Here is a 21,949-nt window from a genome sequence, read left to right as displayed (position 1 = left end):
ACTGAGGCTGTCATTGGCCAGCTAATATAAACAGTACAAAAAGTATTAAATAACACACCTTGAAAGTAAATAATTATTATATTTTTATTTAGTTAATAAAAACTACCATATAGTTTTCTAATTTGCCAGGAAAGAAGTTGAGTTTTCTGTTATGTTTATTAATTTGTATTCTGCCTATAACCTTTCAATTTACATGCTTAATTAATTACCTCCATGTTCTTCTCCTTCAATAATTCTTCACAAATAATCCATTAGAATACATTTGTTATCTTGCAAATTACACAAAATTATAGCTTGATGTCTTTGATATTTTTGTTGTGCTTTTATCACTTCTGTTCTATGTGTAGCAAGTAATGAAATATTCTAATATTTTTCATCCTAACAGATTTAATAGAGTATATTTATGGACCAACTTTAATAATATTAATCAAGTATTGACATTACTTATACCTATATCATAGGAAAAATTATGCAATCACGTATTTATTTATACATACATTTGTTATTATATATATATATATATTAGTTTAAATTATTTTAAACCTTTAAACACTTATCCAATCATGTATATTACCCTCCTGTTCTCTTCTACTCTTTATTCTACTCCAAGGTTCTACCTCTGCACCAAACCAAGAGAAGAGCTTTTCTTTGTTCTGCTTGCACATTTGTAACTCAATCTAGTATCACATATAATTCACAGAAAAAAAGATTCTTCTGTAATAAAACGTTCTTATGCCATACCCATACTCCATAAAAAATGCCATCGTATTTAGGATTATATCCTCAGATTGAGAAAAATCAACAAGGAAAAAATTGAATTAAGCAACTATTTAGTTAAAATACTATTTCTCACTCAATAAAAATTCTGTTACAAATTACAGCTTCTAGAAATGGAAGACATAGGACATATAAGATGATAAGTGAAAGTTCAATTACAGATTTTGGTGGGTATGATCCTATATATTTATTATAAAGTAATATTCTCATGTTTTTAATATGCATTTCTATGGGGATGCCAAAGCTCAATTATTATCATTTTTCAGCAGTAAATGGCAAAAATAAATGAATAGATAGATAAATAGATAGACTGACTGATAGATAGAAAGATAATACAGACAAGCAGAAACTGAAGTAAAGAGTAAAGAAAATGCATTGGCTCTGATGAAGACTTGATCAAGTGACTCAAAAATCTACTGAAAACTTACTTTCATTCTGCCCTAACTTTGGATCCTTACAAAGAATTAAAGTGACTTTTATTAAGTAGTACATACTTTCTTGTTCATGTTCAGCAGAACAGAGAAAGAATATTTGTTTTCACATTTTCTTCAAAAGTCCTGTTATTGACTAGTCCAGACTGGCTTTGTCGTACGTACAATCAAAGAAAATATGAGGGAATAGTGAAGAATATTGACTCCTTTTATCCCAAGCCCCTTTCTCCTTACTATCATTGGTGGTGTAGGGTCATTTTCCCTAACACCATCTGAAGCCTGAAGTGGAAATTGGAGTTGTAAGGAAGAAGGGAAGCATGGAAGCAATGAAATATTTCTATAATAGGCATCTTTAATGCAGCACATACTACATGAATATGGTCAGTTATAGAAATGAAAACACCTTTCTTTTATAAAAGGGACACCAGTCCACAAATCGTTGTGTAATTTAAAGTACAATGTAGGCTAGGTTACAGGACTGGACAGACTTCAGAGTGCATCTAAACATATAACATTATAGAGAAATCAGGGACCCAGAAAGACAAAAAGACTTGCCTAAATAAACACATCTAGATGGTGGCAGATTAGAATACAAATAAATTTATTCCCAATCCAGTAGTCTCTATATTAGTTTTATTCGTCTCTTAAATACTATGTGGAAGAAGTTTTCTAAAGGAAAAGCTTTTTTCTGCTATAAATGGTGGGTGCAAGAACACTTGAATTCTTCCATTGTCCTTAGAAACTGGAGTTTCAAAGCATAATCCCCTCATGCAAATAGTTTCCTAGTATGGAAATTGCTCTAAGTATAACTTCCCAAATTAAGAATGTTTTATTTAAAATAATGAAACCAGATGCACTTTTTAGAGAAATGTAAACGGTCATTATGAAAACACATTGCTTTGCTCTTAGGACTTAAATGTGTTAGTAGGAGATTCACTATAAAAACACATTCTTGATTTGGGGATTAACTAGTATAAGAAGAAGAAAGGATTTTCCATTAAAATGCTCTCTATACTAACTGAGTGAAAAAGTATCACTTTGGGAAAGACATGCACTATTTCAAAGCACAAAGAATAGTCAGTTAATAAATTATTCTCTTGAGCAGTGATCTCCAACCTTTATGGAACCGTCTGGAGACAATTTATCATAATTTGTTTGATTTTGTGATTTCTTCCAGTCTTTCTCCCCAGTCCAGCTGAAATTCTACTTCCCCATGAAGTTTTTTTTTTTTTTAACGGCAATTCCAGACTCTCTCCCATATCTGAGCTTTCACTATACTTGGAAGCAGTACCAATAGTTTGGCAATTAATTGTTCCCTAAAACCCTCATGGGCACTCTTGGTTCCATAACATGATCACTAGGCATACCACTTTAGAGAAAATTAATTATACCTTTTTCTGACTCAACAGTACCCACATTTACACAGTATTTACAACTTGATATATAATAACTAGATGGTACATTACACATTAAACACAGAGAAAGAGAAAAAAGCTTTTGGTAAAAAAAGATACTAAGTACCTATGATGTGATATTTATTATTATTTTGAGATTTTTGTGATATGAGAGATGAATATTTATTGTTTTTATAGAAGTACATGAGAATTTCCCAACCCCAAAACTTGAAATTATCTAGTGTACATGTATAACATGCATATATTTAAAGGTTTTTTTTTTTTAATTCATGAATGTACACTGTAATGAATCATTTAAGACTAAATACTTTAATAAGAGTCTCCCTGGAAAGGAAATAGGAAATTGTTAGCATCCCTGAAGACTTACATTTTCCTTTTAATCACACCTCTCTACTAAATTTTAAGAATATCCCATTTTTAGTTTTCTCATTAGTTTTGCCATAAAAATATATGACTGAACAACAATATTTTTGTGTATGTATTCTCTTCATCATGTTTGTGAAATAAAGTCATGTTGTTATATGTAGTTTTTTTTTTTTCCCATGCTTTTGGTTGCATAGAGTAATGTAGTACTAATACAGTACAAGGTATTTATCTATTCTACAGTCATTTGACATTGGATTGTTTCCCGTTTTAGGCTATTGTGAGATTTGATAGCCTAAATGTTCTTTTGCATTTCTTCTGGAATATGTGTTTTTGAATATTTTAAGTTTTATACCTAAGACAGGCTTCCTCAAAAGGTGCCCCTTTGCTCCTGGGTAAAGGTGAAGGATAGGTGTGCGAGAGGAGCTGTCCCGTACATTATAATATGTTTGGCTTCACTCCTGGTCTTTATGCACTGATTGATTGTAAAACCACCAACCCACCCCCACCCCCAGTCATGACAATCAAAAATATTTCCAATGCCAGATGTCCTGAGTTTGAGAAGGAACGTTTGTCCTTTGTTGAGAAACACCCATCTAGGAGTATATCCGAGTTCTACATTTTTTTTTTCCTAAAGCAGAATTTCCAATTTTTACTTCCACCTGAAGATTTCCCTTGCTTGACATTCTCAGAATCTCTTATTGACGTCAAATTTTCAATCTTAGCAATTCTTGGGTTGTGTGTTTTATTCCACGGTGCTTTCTATCTGCATTTTCTTTAGAATTAATTGAGTTGACACCCTTTTGATTGCCAATAAGCCATGCATATCCTCAAGTTTGTGAAGTTTCTGTAAAATCTTTTAGTCAAATTTTTATTTGCTTTTTCAATTGGTTTCTCATATTGATTTGTTAAAGTTCTTTAAATATTACCTTTGTCATTTATATGCATTCCAGATATTCCCTCCCTCTCTATGGCTTTCATTTCTCACTCTCAATTATGCTTTAATTTTTAATCTTAATATAGTCAAATTTCTCAATCTCTCTTTTTTATTATTTTATTATTATTTTTTATATTCTTATTATTTATTATTATTATTTTTTTACATGGGCAGGCACCAGGATTCGAACCCGGGTCCTCTGGCATGGCAGGCAAGTATTCTTGTCTGCTGAGCCACCGTGGCCCACTCTCAATATCTTTTTTATTGCCTATGATTTGTTCATGTAAAATATTGTATAAAATTTGGGTTACATTAAAAAAAATTATTATTATTATTATTATTATTTTTTTTTTACATGGGCAGGCACCAGGAATCGAACCCGGGTCCTCTGGCATGGCAGGCAAGTATTCTTGTCTGCTGAGCCACCATGGCCCACTCTCAATATCCTTTTTATTGCCTATGATTTGTGCATGCAAAATATGGTATAAAATTTGGGTTACATTTAAAAAAAATTTTTTAGATGCCTAATTGACCAACATTATTTATTAAAAGATCATATTTTTATATGGCTTTTTTTGTGCCAAGCTTGTCACAAATCAAGTTGAAATAATAAAAATTATTCTGTATCTTATTTTAAAATATATAATTTATTAAATTATGAACTCTCAGAGAGTGAAACTTTTCATTAGCAAGCTAATGAAAAATTAAACCAAAATTTTTAGGTTCAAGACTTTGTCTCTGCACTAGGAAACAAATAAATTGAACAACCATCTTCTACAAAATAAAATAGCTCCCTTGTCAGAAGCTCTTGAGCACTGGTGGCATTCAAATTAAAACATGAAAGTTTTCTGCATTGGATGGGTTTGAACGAGAAGAATTTGAATTTCTGCAGACAAAAGATAATGGTATTTCTCATTACTAAATGCCCACTGCATATATAATATTCTACTTAGCTCATTTTTGTGCATGGGATGAAGATTGGTATAAAAGGAATGAAAGATATCTTCCTGTCAGTAGCTTATGATAAAGAATTGCAAATATTAGATTAGAAATTTAAACTGAAAAACAAAGACAAGTTATCTGTTTTACATAACTTTTCTTAGAAAAGGAAACTGAGAGATGATTTTCATACATGAATGGATAAACGTGCAAAATGAGACCTCAGTGGGTGTATGGATATATGGATACGTAGATACGTAAGTCAATTGACAGGAAGTTAAGAAGCCTACTGTTAAAAATAACTTATGTAGATTTGAACGTTACTTTCATTTGTTTTTTATCTATAATTTTCCCAAATTTTGTACAATATGCCTGAATATTCCACTGACCCCCAATCAACACATAATACATGTCTATTCAATGAATTCACATGCATCATATATATAAAATTTCTAGTTCATGCTCAAGTATTTCTGAAAATTTCTAATGCTGTAACTCTTTTATTAAATGACAATCTTCACATTTATCCCAAAATGGTTCCATCAGCTGCTTTAATTGTATAGATAGGCATGATGGGCTGTGATAGACAATACTGTATTAACAATCAATTCTGGAATCTAAGTGTCTTAATATGGTAAAAATATATCACTTCAGCAGTGTCACTTGTGCATTTGACTTTTTCTACAGGACAACTGTTCCATTTACAGTAAGTAAATGTTTGAAGTGACTTCATGTTTGAAATTCCATTATCCCTTAAAATGGGATCCTGCATATTTTTGATAGCAGGTAAAGTGGTAAAGATTTCCATCAATTAAATTATATATGAAATTCAATTGTTAAGGCCAGAATATGATAAAAAAAGAGCATTTTGTAAAAGAGACTGCATCTAATTAGTCTATATTAAATTGCTTAAAAAGTGACAAAAATTAAGGATTTTTAATATTTTAAATAATATAATAAAATTTCATCTGGGTCCTTTGCATAATGCTTGAAAACTAAAGGAAAATATGATAGGTCTTTAACAATTAAACTTTCTGCATTAAGAAGTGACCACATTAATCATTCTAACTTTATGCATTAAGTATATTCATTAGTTCTTGCTAAAGGCATATTCTTTAGAACTACTTTCATGAAATCATACTTATGCCAAATAGTAATGACATCCATTAAGGTCAGAATCATTAGACTAAATCTCTACACACTGGTTGCATAAGAAATTTAATTGTTTTGTCAGACAAAGTTCAGTTAAAATGTCATTTAGTATTTTTTCTAAACATTCTCACAAAGCGCTAGAGACTAAGATATAAATGCAATTTAGTTGCACTTTATTTTCATTCCAGAGGAAAGTTAGATTTAAGGATGACATAAAATTGGAATATGCCACCATATGAGGTAGTGATTTAGGAAATTATTTTGATAAAGCATCGTTTCAGCAGAGCAAAATCTAACAAAAGAGGGAATCAATAAAATGCTAGTCTATAATGCTGCTTTGAAACTGAGAACTGATGTGTTTCAGAATTTAGTCATTTTCTGATTTGATTAAGGTAAAATGGTAAAGAACCCCACAATCAAACACTTTCACATTTCTCCAGCAAAAATAAGGATATTCAATCTAAAAGGAAACAATAAAGCATAGGCATAGCCTCATATCTGTACAAAGTAGGGTTTTCACCCATGATTTCTGGTCAGAACAGGCTTTGCCAATAAAAGAGTTATGAAAAACTCTGAATTTTTCAACATGCTTGGATTTTGGAAAGATGGACAAATATTATAGATGTACATTAATTAGTCACTGCTATCTACTATGTACATAAGTAAAAACATTCATTTTCTTATTTGACTTCATGGTGAGTAGTGATGAAGTCCTATATTTGGTCAGTGAGCTGGATTCCCCTTAGTATCAATCAGCACCAACTCCACCGTCATCTAAATCGAAGGCTTTCTTGTTCTAGAGGGGAATCTGGAAACTAAATTTCCCAGGGTGAGAGGCAGCTATGAAACATTTTGAAGAGAAAGAAAGATGATTACTTTCCTGACTCAACTGCAAGCACGTGAGTTCACAAATTGCGGAGGTAAAATTTAAAGTGATTTGTTTAACGCATTTGGTAACACAACCTGGTGCTGCATACTGAGATATTTGGGGTCTTGGATTTCCCCTATAGGTTCTTGGGGTTCAGAGGAGTTTTTTTTTTTTTTGGGTGAGAGCTGGAGAACAACTCTCCCACTTCCTTGTGGTAAGTTGAGATCCTTTTAGATAGGTTTCTTACAGACCTGGTTAAAATCCTTAAAACCCAGGTACCTAGAGTGACTTTCATTTTACTTAATGAATCTTAACGAAGGCAGTCACGTACACTAAATGAAGAACAAATTACCAAATGTACTAAAAGTGCTGCAATTCATTATAATTGCTTTTGAAATTTATGTAAAAACAAATGAGTGTGAAATATGATAAAATCTACCAATAAAAAATGTCTTATTTTCTATATTATATATTACCTAACATACCTAAGAAACTGTTTTCGTTGAGTAGCCTTTCATACATAGAATGATAGTTTACTGGAGATCCACACCTGCCTTCGAAAAATAAGTCTAATACATATGCTAGCATTTCAAATAATTGCCTACATACATAAGAAACTAGTGGGATTATAATTGTTCTGTTTTCCCAAGACATATCTTTTTATTTTTATTAAGCTGCCCTCCTGTCATCACCCTTCACAAAGTATGTCCTGATGAATCCTAAATCAAAGATCATCAGTTTTAAGTTTTTTTTTTTTAGGGTTAATATAATGGTTTTGCTGAATGGCAAGATTTTTTAAAAGTATCTGAAAGTCCATACACATAAATTCCCCATATTTTTCCTGTAATCTTTGGAATTTAGACACTTAAATAAATCTGAACTTCTATATCCTACTTATTTTTGTCATCTGGAAAGATGCTTGATCATGTATTGCTCTGGTTTCCAAAATGAGAGTTTGTAACAGAGGGTTATCATCCAGAGTTAAATTTTTACAAAGACCTCCACATGATTTTTTTTAGCTATTTTATTGTATAATATAACATATATACAAAGCAAAGAAAGAAAAAAAATACTTTTCAAAGCACACTTCAACTAATAGTTACAGGGCAGATTCCAGAGTTTGTCATGGGCTACCATTCCATCATCTCAGATTTTTCTTTCTAGCTGCTCCAGAACATTAGAGAATAAGAGTATATATATATATATATATTATCATCACAATTGACCTTTTTTCTGTGAAAAATAACACATACTCAAAAAAGCAATAACTTTCAAAGCACATCACTTTGGACCCAAATTCCACAATTTTAGGTTTTTCAGTCTAGCTGCTCCAAGACACTGGAGATGAAAAGAAATATCAATATAGTGATTCTGCAATCCTGCTCAATTTGTTAACCCTATCCTCTCTGTATAACTCCACCAACACCTATGAACTTTTTCCCACTCTAGGGGTATGTGGGATATTATGCTCACTCCAACTTTTCCATGTTGGAAGGATCTGTCGATAATATGGGATAGGGGTTGGAACTTGCAGACTTCTGGGAAGGCTGGCTCCTCTAGGCCTCAGGACCCGTCTGGTGCAGGAACCCATTTGGAGGTTGTGCATTTCCACAAAGCTACCCTAGTGCATGGAACCCTTGCAGAATCTTGTATAATGCTCTAGGTATTCTTTAGGATTGTTAGGAATGATTTTGGTTGAAGTCTGGCAAGCTATGATAGGTAGCAAGGTTTAACTGAAGTTTGTGTAAGAGTGACCTCCAGAGTACCCTCATGACTCTGTCTGACCTATATCAGCCACTGATCACCTATTTGTTACACTTATTTTCCTCCTCCTGGCCAAAATGGCATTATTGATCCCATGGTGCCAAGGCCAGACTCATCACTGGGAGTCATCTCCCATGCTGCCAGGGAGAGTTTTACTGCTGGATGTCATGTCCCACATAGAGGGGAGGGAAATAATTTCACTTGCAGAGTTGGGCTTAGAGAGAGAGAGAGACAGTCCATATCTGAGCAACAAAAGAGGTCCTCCAAAAGTAACTCTTAGGCATCCCTATAGGTAGGCTAAGCTTCTCCACTACATACATAAGCTTCACAAGATCAGGACTTGGCCTATTGATTTGGGTGTCCCTAAAATTTGACACAGTTACAAGGGTTTCACAGATGGTAAAGTTTAATGGTTCCATATTTTAACTACCATCCCTCAAGGGACTTTGTCACTATTTTTTATTTTTTGCTTAATATATTCTGGGATGCAGTCAGGCATTAAATTAAGCTATACAGGATTAAAGGCCCTCAGTCTCATTCTGGACTTCCTGTATTTAGATTGTTTAAAATGATCTATCCAGATAGTTTGAGTTAAATTATGTGCTACAGAAAATTTAGGTTCTGTATAAAATTTAACTTTCTTCCTTTGATCTCAAAGGGTAGATGAGGTTCTAAAATATAAACAATGTCTTCCCTACCACTATATTCTGGATTACCTTAATCCCAACCCAATCAGCTCCAGTCTTATCTCTAAATACCAGGGGATACATATATAGAACAGCCCCTCAAAGTCCAGAAATAATAATTAACGCCCTGGACTAAATGTGCTTGCTATAAGAGCTTAGAATCTAGGCCCCTGTTTTCTTATTAGCATTTTCTAAATGAGATCATACAATAACAGCTCTTTTGTTTCTGGCTAATTTTGCCTCACCAAATATCCCACATGTTGCATGCCTCCATATGATTTTGTCGATCATGTCAAGATCCGTGTTACAAAATATTTGCTGGCTAATGAACCCATTCTCAAATGGTAACTCAACATATTGTTTGGCATGGATATTATTGTTCACAGTGACGTGCAAGATCTCACTGACTGCAACATGGCATGTCTATCTGTCTTCTTCGCGCTGTTCACTCTCTGTACCCTTCAAAGGAATATGTTTCTCTTCGTTTGATTACTTTAGGAGAAGAAAAGAACAGGAGAATGAACTGCAGCTGAGGGAGAAAATAGTATGTAAAATATAAATTCTACAAACTTATTACAGAGTCTGAAGCATCTGAAAGTCCACAGAGCTCATTTTGATTTCCTTTGGTAGGTGGGACCCCCACTGGGAAAGAATTTCTAATATTTCATGTAGCATATTGACCACTCTTACCTTATTGACATTCTTTCCGTGTTTCCTGAATGTCAACTCAACTAAGCTATGTGTTCTATTTCTGAAGTCATTAACAGATGAAGTTAATATAAACAAATGAAGTTAATTTTAAGGGGTTTCTAAGCAATCCATTTGAACTTTAAAAAATATTCTAATATATTTAAGATTACTTGGATATTTTCCTTGCATTTCTGTTTTATTGTCCAGATTTTTTTTACCCTAATTTGTCTTTGAAGACACAATCTTTTTCCTAGCATCCTAGGTTTTACCAGAAAAGCTGCAGTTGGAAACTGAGATCAGAAAAATAGTAAAGATGGGTGAACAAGTCTACTTGTATGCAGAATGTCATGATCTTGTCAATGAATATCAATCTTTCTGACTACAGAGAACACAGCTGATGTTATTTAGTCAAAACAATCCTTGACCCAAATAATTTTCACTTATTCCTAAAGATTATTTTTATTTTAATCTGTTGCAAGATGTTTTAACTGGAAAAATATTTGGGCTGTGGGTTGTTATTTGTTTTACATGGGGGAATAAACTACAAATTAATCTCTATGGCCTTTAGTAAAGTTTAAAACCGATCATGTCTTTCATAAAACGCAAAAGAAAGGAGGGGCAAGATGATGACATTGTGAAGTGTGGACTTTAGTTTGTCCTCCAGAGTAGCTAGAAAATAGCGAGGACTGTTCCAGACCAACTGCTATGGGAACATCAGTGACCAGAAAGACAGCGTACACCAGTCTGGACCTGATGGAATGTCTGAGATCCCACACAGACCTGTCAGCCTTCCAAGCAATGGAGGCTGGTGCCCCTACCTCACAGGCGTGGCAGACTGGTTCTCCAAGGGGAAGGAGACAGATTTTAATAGCAACGAGGGCTTAGTGCAACCAAGCTCCAATTGTGGGACTAATTAACAAATTCTGAATACTGAAAACAGACCCCGAGCATAGCTAAACCTGGAATAAGCACTAAAGAAACAAGGAGATTTTGCTCCAGCAGAAAAGGTACAGGGCTGATGGATAAAGCAAACAAACAAACAAAATAGTCTTTTTGAGTTGGAGAGACAAAATACTGTAAAAGGGCTGGAACCCAAGAAAAGGGGGGCTCATAGAGCCTGGAGATACAAAAAGCCACATACCAACCCAAGCTCTCAATTAACAAACGTGAGGAGCAGGGGTCTGTCTTCGAAAAGGCATTTTTATTGTTTTTGTTTGTTTGTTTGCTTGTTTTTTTTTTTTTTTTTACTTTTTAACAGCTCAGTAGATAGAACTGCAAGTACTCTCAGGTTCTAGCACTGTCCCAGGCAAGAGCAGAACTAAAGAATGTCTGAGAGATGAAGTAACTAGTCAGGTGAAAGGGATTAATTCCCTAAAGGGTGACCTACCCCAAGAAAAGAGTGGTAGGGCCCAGCTCAAGTGGAATTCTTCTTTCAAGAAATTCAGTCCCCAGTGCTGGAAAACACAAGCAATCAAAGCCAACTTACTATCTTACTTCTGTATCAACCATGCTCCCAGAAGGGAAAGTCTGCTGAAATTAAAGGTATAACATCACCCTAAGCTGGTTATGAAGCTATGGGCAGAGAAATGACACATGCTGGGAAAGTTAAGAAAAGCATAGGGTAAGGAGGTTTCTTAGGAAAGTCTGACAACCTACTGTGTCTCACTGTCAGGGAAAACTGATGCTGGCTACACTCTCCTCCTGAGACATGGGACTGTCTCATCTGGGAAAATCTGACTGTCATCTATAATATCTGATGAGGCCTTCCTCATAAAAAAGGCTCCATATAGGCAAAGCAAGAAACAGAAAAGCAAAAACTAAAAAAATTCTGATCAGTTGAACAGAACCTATGCTAGAGGTCTAGAATAAGTTGAACTGAATATCAAAGAAAAGAGAACAAATCCATCCAGCAAGAAAATCCTAGGTAAAAATGTGAAAACAACCTCCGGAAAGAATTAATTAATGAAATCAAATGCCTAGACACCTGCAAAAGGTAACAAATCACACTAGGAAAATTGAAGATATGGCCAGGTCAAAGGAACAAACCACACTTCAAATGAAATATGGGAGTTGAAACAACTAACTCAGGATTTTTTAACAGAGGTGCAAGATCTCATCAAGAATAAAATCAATGAGTTGAAGGAGGATATAGAGAAGACGTTGAGCTATTGTAAAGGACAACTCAAATGTTTGAAAAAGCAAATTTCAGAACTCATGGGAATGAAAGGCACAAGAGAAAATATAAAAGATATACAATGGAAACCTACAACAATAGATTGGAAGAGGCAGAGGAAAGGATTAGTGAGCTAGAGGACTGAGCATCTGAAATCCAATACAGAAACGAAAATGAATGGAAAGGATGGAAGAATATGAGCAGGTTATCAGGGAATTGAATGACAACATGAAGCATGTGACCATATGTTTACATGTGTCCTAGAAGGAGAAAAGGAAAGAAAAGGAGGAGAAAAAACAGTGGAGGAAATAGTTTTTTTTTAATTTCCATCTCTTATGAAAGAAATAAAATTACACATCCAAGAAGTGCACTGAATCCTAAACAGAATAGGTTAAAATATTCCTACTCCAGGATACTAATTAGAGTGTCAAATATCAGAGACAAAGAGAATTTTGAAAGCATCAAGAGAAAAACTATCCATCACATATAAGGGAAGCTCAATAAGACTGTGTGGATTTCTCAGCAGAATCCATGGGGGTGAGAAAGCAGTGGCATAATATATTTAAGATTCTGAAAGAGAAAAACTGTCAACCAAGAATTCTATACTAGCAAAAACTGTCTTTCAAGAAAGAGGCGGGAGAATAAAATATTTTCAGACAAACAATCACTGAGAGAATTTGTGACCTAAGAGACCAGCTCTGTGAGAAATATTAAAAGGGAGCACTTCAGGCAGATAGGAAAATGTAGGAGAGAGAGGTCTGGAGAAGAGTGTAAAAATTAAGATTATTAGCAAAAGTAAAAAGAGAGAAAAATGGCTTACTATTATAATTTTTCTTTAACTTCTGTTGATTTTTACAATTTTCTGCATACAGGTTCTGAATGGTTTTGTTAGATTTATTTCTTGTTACTCTATATATTTTTGTAAACAGATAACTGTGTTTTAAAAACTGGGCAGGCAATGTTGGCCCAGAGGCAGGGTTGTTGCCTGCCATGCTGAAGACCAGTTTCGATTCCTGGTGCCTGCCCATGCAAAAAGAAAAAAAAAAATTATTTTTTGTATAAATAAATTAATTTTGTACATTGATATTCAGCTATTTTATAAACTCTGTTGTTTTTATTAATTTATAGATTATTTTAGATTTTCTATATCGATGATCATCTTATATGTAAATTGATCAATTCTTATCTCCTACTTTCTAATTTTTATCCTTTAATTTATTTTTGTTGTTTTATGGTTTAGAAATCATTGGTTTAAACTTCCATTGCAATGCTGAAAATAAATGTTAAAAGTGGACATTTCTATCTTGTAACTAATTTTAATGGGAATGATTCTAATATTCTCCTAATTAGAATAATGTTTATTTTATTTTTTTTGTAGAAGTCTTTCATCTGGCTTAAGGATATTCCTTATATTCCTTTATTTAAAGGATTTTTCTTTTCATTTTTAACCATGAAAGTGAATTAAGCTTTATATAACCATTCTTTATCTCTTTCAATAATATATGCTTTTCTTTTGTGTTGTGTTACTATAACCAATATCACAGATTTTCTAATGTTTAGCCATCCTTGAATTCTTTTGATCCTTGACCAGGTTGTATTATTAGTTTTAGACAATTATAAATTCAGTTTGCTAAGGATTTATTTTAAGATTTATGCATCTACATTGATAAATGTTATGAGTTTATAATTTTCCTTTTTCCTACTACCTTTATGTGGTTTTGGGAGAAAGATTATATTGGCTTAATAAAGTGAACTCAGGAAAATTAATTATTTCTATTTCTTTAAGAGGGAGTGAGCTCTTCTTTGAAAGCTTGGTTTAAATAACTTGAAAAGGTGTGATCCTGGTAGCTTTTTGTGTTTCATCTTGTATCCTTTTGCTGGAAAGATTTTATGGTATTGCTTAAATTTCTTTAATTGTTACAGTAATTTATAATTTCTCAGGAAATTATTTAAAATTTTATTGATTTTCAAATTTAATAACAGAAAAATATTTGATAATATTATTTTATCTTTTTAATCTTAGCTCTAGGTTTAGTTATCTAAATTTTGCCATTAATTTTACTAATTTTTGCCTTCTTTTTTCCCTACCTTCATTCATCAAAACTGAACTTTTAGCTTTATTGTTTCCCTTGACTGTATATTTGTGCTAGTTAGAACCTGTTGAGTACCCCAGAAAAGCCATGTCCTTTAATCCTCATTCAGAATTGCTGGGTGGGATCTTTTTTATTGTTTCCATGGAGATGTGACCCACCCAATTGTGGATAGCACCTTTTAATCCAGTGGTTTCCATGGTGCTGTCTCCACCCATTGAAGGTACCAGTGCTTACTGGTGTCCTTTAAGAGGGAATCGATTTAGAAAAAGCCATAGAACCCACACGGCCAGAGACCTTTGGAGATAAAAGAAAAAATCCCCAGGGAAGCTGTTGAAGAAACCAGGACAGAAAGCTAGCAGATGTATTCATGTGCCATCCCAGCTGACAGAGGTATCCTGAAGCCAAAGACCCCAGCAGATGCCAGCCATTTGCTTTCCCAGTTGATGAGGTGTTCCAGACAACACCAGCCTTTCTTGAAGAAAGGTAACCTCTTGTTGGTGCCTCAGTTTGGAAATTTTCATGGTCTTAGAGCTGTAAATTTGTAACTTAATAAATTCCCCTTTATAAAAGACAAAAATTAAAAATAAATAAATAAAACAACTTAAAACAAGCAACTAAGAGTCAAAACTGCAGTTGTCATTTGAAACAATGGTCTTACTCAATCCAAGCAACAACATGACTCCTCCTGGGACTTACATCTTTTTAATATCTTACAATGTATTGCATTGTTATTAATTATTCTGAGACAAATTAGTAGTTTTTTTAATTAGATGCCACTCTGAAAAGTTGACCCACATTGTATATTTACCAATTGAAATAGCACAGCATTTATAGCATTAAATTATTTCCTGTATTCCAAATACCTACTTTTTTTCTCCTGATGAGCAGATCTTGGTTTGAGGGAAAAATAAAAACCAACCAAATACAAATATAACCAGACTTTTTGTGGTGAAATAGTAGATAGAAAATAAGGCCTATTAAAATTAACTGCTTTCTAATGCATTAAATCCATAGAATAATTGGAGAGTTGGCAGTCAATAATCTCTTAGAAACTTGCTGAACTTCATGTTTTCTCTATTCAGAGATGACTTTAATGGAGATGATGGTTTGGCTCTCTGAAAGTAGTTTAACAGAGTCAATGCTTTATCCAAATTTGATTTTATATTTTATAAGTGGTAGAATAAAATACCAAAAAATGAATAAAAGCGTGATTTTCATGCCAATAAATAGCAAATGGTATTCCTGAGAATGGAATTTCCTCCAGAATAATGCTAGACGTGGGAAATAAGATTTCTCAGGATTTGGCTTAGATGAGCTTTTCTTATCATGCATGGGAAAAATGGGAGGAGAAGGAAGAGATACTGGCAAAATAGGAATTTTTATTAAATGTGTTGCTAGCTGAAAATAATATTTTATTCCTAAGATCCAAAATATTTTGATAAGTTTAGCATCAATTATGGGTTGAGAGTAATGTGGAAATATAAATTTCTCTTGCAGGACAGGCATTACAGCTACTGTGAAATGACATTAATTTAATGACATTTGGCATTTTGCTCTTGAGATGTTCCTTTGCTCAGTATAAAACTATATTTCCTATTTGAGAGAGGGTACTTATATATGCAAGTTGCTTTGAAACATAGTGTTGACACTACCTTGTTGACTCTTAAGAATTTTTTTTTTTAAATTATAGCAATGTGAGTAGGAAAATCACAAACACAAGAGGCATTTAATTGATTTTCATTCCTGAAAGTTACCATTTCTTTTTAATTTTTGAAAGGAAGATGAATAGGCATGTATACATTTAATTATATATATTATATAGATATATTCATATATATGCAAAGATGAATAGGCAAATATATATTTTATTATATGTATATTCAAATGTACATATTTTCATTTTCATATGTATATGAATACTTTATTGATAATTCATCTTGATTTAAAAAAGTAAGTCTTAAATATCATACGCAGTTTGTTTTTAATGGCTTGAACTGATAGCAAAGATCATCATACCCATGATCTGCTGTTGCTGGAAGAGGCATTATTCTTTTCCAAGCTCTGATATATCCCTGGACTCTGTCCCTGGAAGGGATTGACATTTGACAAATGGCCAGTTTATGTGAAGACTAATTTCATGGAAAAATTTCCTGCAACCATTGGATATTGAGTTATACAATTTACTGTATATACTCATCAGATATACAAGCATTTATTGTTGTCCCTGACTCTGCAATTGACATTAAGGCTATAGAGTGAAAGCCATAGTATCTTAGGTAAAAAGTTCCAGAGCATATCTAATGATATGAACTTCTACTAAAGGAAATAGTCTCTCTACTGTCCATGATGGATAGTTATATAGTTCCTTTTACATGAGTATGGTGCCAAGATTGAGGCTACTTCATAAAGCAGTATGTTCCTCATTCTTTGCAAATATAACATCAACACTTTACTGTATTTTTTATTGTTTCATTCATATATGCTTCTAATATCAATCTCTTAATGCAAATATATTTCCAACTTTAAATGAATAAGCCAAGCTATACAGGATTAAAGTATTCTGGACCTTGAATCAGAAATTAATTTAATATATTAGCAATTTGACTTATTATTTCCTAATGAGCATGACTATTCTTAACTTTATGAATTCAAGTTAACTTTGTATTACATTGAAGATAAAAAGCAAAAGAATAAAATAGATTAAACTTTTCTGCCTTATTTTAGTCAAAATCCTCTATCTTCTCTCCTATATATATTACATAAGCCAGCAGGCAGTTCCCATCTTAAATACAGTGGCATATTCATGACATATATGGAAAAGAACTCACTACTATGAATATGCATAGCATTTTGAGAATTGTGAGATACAGAGTTTCAAAATATTGCTTTATTGGTAAAATTAGAAGATGGGGGGTTTATTGGCTAGGGTTCTCTAGAGAAACAGAATCAGCAGGAGATATCCATAAATATAAAATCTATACAAGTGTCTCACATAACTTTGGGGATGTAGAGACCTACGGCAGACTGGAAACTGGAAGCTCTGATGAAGTTCCTTGAAGAACTATCAGGAGAGGCTGGCTGGGAAACCATGAGGATGAAAGGGTCCAAGATCTGTGGGGCAGGCTGCAAGTGACAGCTCCGATGAAGGCCCTCAATAAATACTCAGGAGAGGCTGGCTGGCTGTAGCAGGAAGAATGACTGGCTCTCTGAATCCTCCTTAAAAGGCTTCTGGTGATTAAATTAAGCATCACTCATTGCAGAAGACACACCCCTTAGCTGATTACAAATGCTATCATCTGTAGATGCGGCCAATATGATCATGTTTTAAGTCCATGAAATGTCCTGATAGCAAAAGACAGGCCAGAGCTTGCCTGACCTGACAACCGGGCACCACCACCTGGACAAATTGTCACATGAACCTTACCATGACAGGTGGCCAATGTGTCTAGCATTTGTGGGGCAGAACACTGGACAAGACAGCTGTATATGAGAGAATATCAGAGTGTTGCCAAGGGTGCCCATGTGTTTTTGGTTAAGTACTAATTAGAACAGCATGTGTGAGGAATCTTCCCCCAAATGAGAAAGAACCACTTAAAAATTAGAGGAAACAATTCTAGGAACACATACGAGGTGAGATTAGTGCTGTTCTCTAGAGCCAGATTGAAAAATATCATCATCACTAAGCATCAGATAGAGAAATAAGAATCCTCTTTCCTTAGAAGTATTTAAGTCTTTCCTTAAGTAATTCTAACTTGAGAGTGAATGCTATTGTGGTCTTGCCTAACAAAGCTTAAAAGCAAGGCTTTAAATGAATCAAATTATTTTCAACTTAGCCACACACTAGAAAAATGTTCAAGAATATTTATGGAATTACAAAAGCACGCAGATTCAAAAAGTTTTGGAATTCAATAAAAATATAAGGCATTCGAAGAACTGGGAAAGTAAAACTCTTAAACAGGAGAAAAATCAGTAGAAAATGGCCCACAAATGACATAAATGATAAAATTATTAGATAAGGACATTAAATAGTTGTATTTTTTCCATATATTCAAGAATCTAGAGGAAACATTGAACTTATGGCAATGAGACAGGAAATATACCAAAGAGACAAGAAAAAAATTTCTGTAGAAGAAATTTCAATGTCTTAGCTGAAAAATGAAATGGAGTAAGTTAAACATAGCAGAAGAAAGTATTTGTGACCTAGAAGATAGAGTAGTAAAAGTTATCCAAAATGAAACAAAAAAGACTGAAAAATTACACAGAATATTGGTGAGCTATGGAACAGTTTCATGTAATTCAATAAATATGTAATGAAGATCATCACTGTAGAGGAAAAAAGGGAATTAGAAGACAACAGTTAAATAAAAATATCAAAAATTTAAACTTTAGTAAAAATATAATTACACAAGTCCGAGAAGCTTAATGAACCCAAACATAAAATATATGAAGCAAACTAAACCAAGGCAAACTAGAAGACAGTGTGGCTACATAAACAAAGCACTAAAATATCAAAAATGTCTTTCAAAAACAAAGACCCTTTCCCCAAAAATCAACAGCACTTTTTCAAACATAAAATAACTAAATAGGGGAGCCCGCGATCCGGCGCAGCCGCGGCGAACCTGGGCGTCCAGAGTCCAGGTGGTGGGAGAGCGCGAGGAGGGACCAGGAGGAAGAATGGCATACAAATGAAAAGTCATCAACTTGTGCTTCCAATGTGGCAAGAAAAAAATAAGGGCTACTGTCATTATTGCCTGGGTTCAGGATTTCGTACTGGAGTGAAAGTTAGATGTAAACTTTTAAGTTCAAGTGAACATTTCTTCTTGGACTTGGAAATTTCCGAAAAGGAGTTCTTTGAAGAAAAATGTGCTTCTTAAATTCCAGTCTCTCTTTACAAAGAACTCTTAAGGATACCAGCAGGAAATAAGCAGTTTAAACTGAAATCTCATCTGTAGTTCAGTAAAACAAAGACATGGAGTTTTGAAGAATGAAAGTAGCATGGTGTCGGCCATGGATGATCAAGACACAGCTAGACAATGTGGACCAATTTCTTCAAACTGCGGCTTTTCTGCTCTCTGCTTACAGCGTTGATGGTGGTGTTGGTGGTCATTAATGTCACTCAGGTGGAGTATTTGGACCATGAGACTGTTTCAGCTATATTCATCGACAGCAGTGGACAGTTTGTTTCCTCGCAGGTGACAGGAGTTAGCCGGAATCCCTACTGTGGCTATGAACACCAGATCCTGTCCAGCCGGGAGCGTGTGGAGGAGAACTCCTTGCTGGCTGCCATACAGGGGCAGGTGCCTGATGTGGGTCCAGTCCCCTTTGTAAAGAGCACTGACCCTTCTTCCAGCTACTTTGTCGTCTTGAACTCTGCAGCCTTCTTCAAGGTGGGACGCCAGCTGGAGATGCTAGTTCATGTACAGGATTTTCAAAGAAAGCCCAAAAAGTATGGTGGAGACTACCTGCAGGCCAGAATCCACTCTCCCCAGCTGCAGGCGGGGGCTGTAGGTAGGGTGGTAGACTACCAGAATGGGTTTTACAAGGTCTTTTTTACTTTGCTCTGGCCAGGCAAAGTTCAAGTATCCATATCTCTGGTCCACCCCAGTGAAGGGGTCAGAGTTCTTCAGCACCTACCGGAGGAGAAACCAGACAGAGTCTATTTTAAGAGTCTCTTCCGTTCTGGAAGAATTTCTGACACTACTGAGTGCAATGTGTGTCTTCCTGGGAGTTTTCCCCTGTGTAATTTCACAGATTTCTACACTGGAGAACCCTGGTTCTGCTTTAAACCAAAGAAGCTCCCCTGCAGTATCAGAATTAACCATTTTAAAGGTGGATACCTCAAGGCCTCCTCACTGCTTCAGAGAGTGCTTTGTTCCAGAGTGGTGTCAATATCAAAATGCCAATTAACTCCAGTGGACCTGATTGGGTGACTGTGATTCCCAGGAGAATCAAAGAAACTAACAACCCAGAACTATCTCAAGGCTCAGGAACTTTTCCTTCTGGGTATTATTACAAAGACCAGTGGAGGCCCAGAAAGTTTAAGATGCGCCAGTTCAATGACCCTGACAACATTACAGAATGTTTACAAAAAAAGTGGTGTATTTATTTGGTGACTCAACAATCAGGCAGTGGTTTGAATACCTTACCACATTTGTTCCAGATTTAGTGGAGTTTAACTTGGGTAGTCCCAAGAATGTCGGTCCCTTCCTTGCAGTGGACCAGAAGCACAATATCCTGCTCAAATACCGCTGCCATGGTCCACCCATCCGCTTCACAACTGTCTTCAGCAGTGAGCTCCATTATGTGGCAAATGAGCTGAATGGCATTGTGGGAGGGAAGAACACTGTGGTTGCTATAGCCATATGGTCTCATTTCAGTACCTTCCCTTTGGAAGTGTATATCCGGCGACTCAGGAACATCCGTCGAGCAGTTGTCCAACTTCTGGATCGAAGCCCTAAGACTGTGGTGGTCATCTGAACAGCCAATGTCCAAGAGCTGGGGCCTGAGGTGAGCCTTTACAACAGCGATTGGTACAACTTTCAGCTGGACACTATACTTCAGAGGATGTTCTCAGGAGTTGGAGTATATCTCGTCGATGCCTGGGAGATGACCCTGGCCCATTATCTACCCCATAAGCTGCATCCAGATGAGATTATTGTGAAGAACCAGTTGGATATGTTCTTGTCTTTTGTGTGTCCTTCGTAGACCTAGCCTGTTCTGGAGGGGACTGGAGAAATCACATCTAATGACCTTCCCCATCACTTGTGTTATAGAAAGCTTATGAGTAGCCCTATGGAGGGGTGGCTGCCATTGATACGTGAACAATTTAAAAAAAGAGTTGGACTTTATATAGACAAAATGCAGGTATATTTATATCTACCTATAGGATTCTTTCCAATCTTAGCTTACCCATGGGAGAATTATTATTAACAGCATCTATATTGTATTGCCCTTGTAACCAAATATGCTAATTAAGTATATTTGAATTAGTTTCTCCTGGGAGGAAAGATTACCTAAAGAGTGTGAAAAATGTTCTGACCGTAAATGGAAGGGACAAGTTTGCTTGGCTGTGAAGTGTTCATAGTTAATCTGGTAAAGGAAATTGAGCACATCTTCATGAATAGCACAAGTGATACATCTTCAGAGGGGTGAACTAGAGAGGGCCTATAGTCATTGGCTTCTATGAACACACTGAAGACTGCTTGGTCTTAGGAGTTTCACTTGATGACTTACCTTTTCTTGACTACTTGAAAAGACCACTGTGCTTGGTCAGAATTTTATAGTAAGAATATTTACTGCTTCCTGTTCTTTCCTAGAATTGAAGGAAAAGAGTAGGGGAAAGGAAGAAAAAGCATTAAATATAAAATATGTGCTTTGATTTGATATTTGCATTGGGTAATTGTTTTTTTTTTTTGATTGGCTGAATTTCACATTATGAATATTTATTCTAAAATAACTAATTTTGAAACTGGAAGGAGGAAATCTATAAATGGAAGTTTATTTGGGTGTTCTCAAGTTTGTTTGAGAATTGACTTTATGTAAACAATGCTATTATTGTAAAGTTGTATCAGTTATTTCCACCAATCAGGTGTTTCTTTTTTGGTTGTTATCTTGAACTGAATACTAAAATTAGAAATAAAAATTATATATTAAAAAAATAA

General features: G+C 34.7%; 1 pseudogene; it reads left to right on the top strand.

The window, feature by feature from the left end:
* The first annotated feature begins 18,938 nt into the window (after positions 1–18,938).
* LOC143651489 (NXPE family member 3 pseudogene) lies at positions 18,939–21,380 on the top strand (annotated as a pseudogene).
* Positions 21,381–21,949: the final 569 nt, after the last annotated feature.

The sequence above is a fragment of the Tamandua tetradactyla genome, chromosome 12 (assembly GCF_023851605.1).
Source record: "Tamandua tetradactyla isolate mTamTet1 chromosome 12, mTamTet1.pri, whole genome shotgun sequence".
NCBI lineage: Eukaryota > Metazoa > Chordata > Mammalia > Pilosa > Myrmecophagidae > Tamandua > Tamandua tetradactyla.
The sequence above is the reverse complement of the archived record's forward strand: the minus strand, read 5'-3'. Positions and strand labels throughout refer to the sequence as shown.